A 4,082-nucleotide genomic window follows, 5' to 3' on the forward strand; every position below is an offset into this window, starting at 1 on the left:
CCGCTCAAATGAGCTCAATAGAAAAGGATTGCTTTAGTGGAAATCCCGATGAAGATGCTCATGCCCATCTTAGGAAGTTCAAGAGCAAGGTGAGCATGATGAAGAGAAATGGAGTGTCCGAGGAGACCTTGAGGTTGATGTTATTCCCTTTCTCTCTAACGGGGATGGCGGATCGTTGGTTAAATGTCCACCTACCAAACACATTTACCACTTGGGATGCTTTGGCCAAGGCCTTCCTAGCAAAGTATTACCCAACATAAAAGACCGCTATGCTCCGGAACGAAATTCATACATTTCAACAAGAGGAAGGAGAGTCCCTCGGAGAGGCATGGGATAGGTACCTAGATCTACTTGCTAGTTGTCCTCATCATGGGATCCCGGCTTGGTACGTGACTCAAACATTCTTCCAAACTCTACTTCCAAGGACCAAGGACATGGTAAATGCCTCCGCGGGAGGAGGGTTCGATCACTTGGGTGATGAAGAAGGCACGTCTCTTATCAAGAAAATGGTGGATTCGGAGGGTAACTATGGTACAAGAGGCAATGTGCTTAGAAGAAATGGAAGATATCCCAAGGAGAATCCCTCAAACTCCGAGACAAATGCTAAACTCGACCTCCTCACAAAACAACTTGAAAAGCTACAAAGAAACCAAGTGCACCAAGCCACAACCTCGCATGGTCCACCCATGGAGGAAGTGGTTCAAGCTTCAAGTTGTGAGCTTTGTGGAGGGAGCGGTCACACCTTTGATATGTGTGCCAACAACTATAACGGTGGCTATGAAGAGAATGTCCAAGATGTTAATGCTTTCCAAAGCTATAACAACAATACAAGACCACCAAGACCACCCTATAACAATCCCAATACCTACAACCCAAACACTAACTTTACCATCCGGGTTTGAGAAACCACCCCAATTTTAGCTACAAAAGTACCAATGTTCAAAACCCACAACACCTTCAACCACAAGCCCCAAATAATCCACCCGGTTTTTCTCAACCAAGGGGAGGATTCTCCAACCAAAGAAGCAACCCCGGAAATCAAAACCAATGGCCAAACAACAATCAAAACCAAAACCATGGGAACCAACCACAAGGGTACCAAGATTTTGGTGGAAATCAAAGCAACCAAGGGTTTTACAAAGGGAACCAAGTGAACCAAGCTAATCAAGGATTTGGGCAAGGGTATGCTCAACGGTTTCAAGAACAAGGCCAAGGACCAAACTTCAACAACAATGGTCCTAAAGGTATCTTTCAAGGGGGACAAAACAACAACCAAGGTTCCAACACTCGGTATGACTATGGGTTCCCTTTACCCATAGCCAACCAACCTTATCAAGAACCCCAAGGTGATATCTCCCAAAATGAGCTTTTAAAGATGATAAAAAACATGCAACTTCAACATAGTCATAAAATGGCTAATTTTGCTAAAGCAACCCAACAAGAACAAACAAACTTGAGGGCTACCTTCCTTAAAGACATGAGAGAAATGGAATCAAGTATGGCCTCTCATGCTATGGCTAACCCTCAAAGGCCGCCCGGTGGTCTATTAGCCCAAGGACAAAGTTCCAAGGACGCCTCAAATAGCCACCATGCTCATGCGGTAGTTTTAAGGAGCGGTGTAGAGCTTGAGGACCCTTACAAAGACCTTGAGGTAGAAGTTGATGAATATCCCAAGGGGAATGGGTTGGAAATGAATGGTGAAGAGGGAAGCTCACCCATGGTACCGTCGGCTAAGGTTAGTGAAAACAAGAAGAGGAAGAAAGCTTGTGAAGATTCGTCAAAAAAGGGGAATTCAAGTGGACAAGGATGTTAATGGATATGTGGAAGACCTACCTTATGAGGAAGAAGCTATTGAAGAAGTACCTTTGCAACACACTAAGAAGGTAACAAAGAATTGGGTTCCTCCAAAGGTATCTTCCAATTCCCAACTTGTATCTAAAATTCCTTACCCTTCAAGAGCTATTAAGAGTAGGTAAAACCTTAAGTATGCCAAGTTTTTTGATATGCTTGAGAAACTTGAGGTTACCCTACCCTTTACGGAAGTGATTATGAACATGCCAACTTACTCAAAGTTTTTAAAAGACATCTTGACTAAGAAAAGAGTCTTGGGTGACCAAGAGATAGTGGCTATGTAAGAGGCATGTAGTGCTCATATCCTTAACAAAATGCCCACTAAACTTGGTGACCCGGGAAGCTTTTCAATCCCATGTGTAGTTGGTGGTGTTCCTATATCTAGAGCTCTTTGCGACTTGGGAGCAAGTGTGGGTGTTATTCCTTTAAAAGTTGCAAAGAAAATTGGCATTCAAAAACTTGCTCCTACTACCATGACTCTCCAATTGGCGGATAGGTCCGTCAAGCGCCCTATGGGGGTGCTTGAAGACGTACACGTCAAAGTTGGAAAGCTTTTAATTCCCGCCAATTTTGTTGTCCTTGATATTCCGGAGGATAGCCATATCTCCATCTTCCTAGGTAGGCCATTTTTAGCTACCGGAGGGGTGCTCATTGATGTGAATAATGGGCGGCTAACCTTCCAAATTGAGGGCAATAATGTCGAATTTAACCTCCCAAATTTGATGAAAGGACCAAGAATAGAAAGGTGAGGTAGTGTACGAAGTAGCTCGAAAAGAAGTGGAAATGGAAGAGGTTTTTAAAATCTCCTTGCATGATGAAGCTATTAAGGAAGATCATGAAGAGCTTTTGAAGAAAGTGGAGGGTTTTCTCCCTCCAAAGGTACAACTCAAACCCTTACCTCCCTCACTCAAGTATGCTTTCCTTGATGAGGGGGAGGCTTACCCGGTGATCATAAATGCTAACCTAAGTGAGTCACAAGAAAAGAAACTTTTGAAAACCTTGAGAACTCATAGAGGCTCACTTGGGTATAGCATAGATGACATCAAGGGCTTAAGCTCGAGTTTGTGCATGCATCGAATTGTCTTGGAAGAGGGGAGTCAACCCAAGGTAGATGGTCTTAGGAGGATAAACCCCAAAATGGCCGAGGTTGTCAAAAATGAAGTTTTGAAATTACTTGATCCCGGGATTATCTATCAAATCACGGATAGTAAATGGGTTAGTCCGGTTCATGTGGTACCAAAGAAGGGGGGGGGGTGAAAATGGTTGAACAAGAAGATGGGACCACTCTACCTACTAGACTGGTGACGAGATGGCGGATGTGTATTGACTATAGGAAACTTAATGCCGCCACCCTTAAAGACCATTTCCCGATTCCCTTTATAGACCAAATGCTTGAGAGGCTCGCGGGACATGCATATTATTGCTTCCTAGATGGTTACTCCGGGTTCTTCCAAATCCCCATTCACCCGGAGGACCAAGAAAAAACTACTTTCACTTGTCCCATAAGAGTCTATGCTTATCGTAGGATGCCATTCGGGCTTTGCAATGCGCCCGACACCTTTCAAAGGTGCATGATGGCAATCTTTTCGGACTTTCTAGAGAAAAGCATGGAAGTTTTCATGGACGACTTTAGTGTCCATGGGGACTCATTTGATAATTGTCTTGACAATTTGACTAATGTGTTGAAGAGATATGAGGAGCACAACCTCGTCCTAAATTGGGAAAAATGCCATTTTATGGTAGAGGAAGGGGTTGTACTCGGCCACGTTGTCTCTAGAAGGGGTATTGAGGTTGATGGTGCTAAGTTTGCCGTTATAGAAAACTTGTCACCTCCTTCCAATGTAAAGGGAGTGAGGATTTTTCTAGGCCATGCCGGATTGTATAGGCGTTTCATTAAAGATTTTTCAAAGATAGCAAAGCCATTGACCTCATTACTCCTCAAAGATGCCCCTTTTGTATTTGATGAACCTTGTCTTGAATCTTTTCATAGGTTGAAGAAAGCATTGGTCACGGCCCCAATAATCCAGGCTCCGGATTGGAGCCTTCCTTTCGAAATCATGTGCGATGCTTCGGACTTCGCGGTTGGTGCGGTACTTGGGAAAATGGTGGATAGGAAGCATCATGTGATATATTATACAAGTAAGACCCTTGACCAAACACAATGCGGGTATTCTACAACCGAGAAGGAAATGTTAGCGATTATTCATGCTGTTGAAAAGTTTCGGCAATAC

At 43.7% G+C, this 4,082-nt stretch overlaps 1 non-coding gene across 1 annotated transcript; it reads right to left on the reverse strand.

The window, feature by feature from the left end:
• Nucleotides 1-269: 269 nt before the first annotated feature.
• On the reverse strand, nucleotides 270-376 carry LOC141593868 (small nucleolar RNA R71). The gene has a single exon (XR_012521926.1). It is a non-coding gene; the product is annotated as a small nucleolar RNA R71 (small nucleolar RNA).
• Between the last annotated feature and the right edge of the window lie 3,706 nt (nucleotides 377-4,082).

This window comes from Silene latifolia, chromosome 7 (assembly GCF_048544455.1).
Source record: "Silene latifolia isolate original U9 population chromosome 7, ASM4854445v1, whole genome shotgun sequence".
Lineage (NCBI taxonomy): Eukaryota > Viridiplantae > Streptophyta > Magnoliopsida > Caryophyllales > Caryophyllaceae > Silene > Silene latifolia.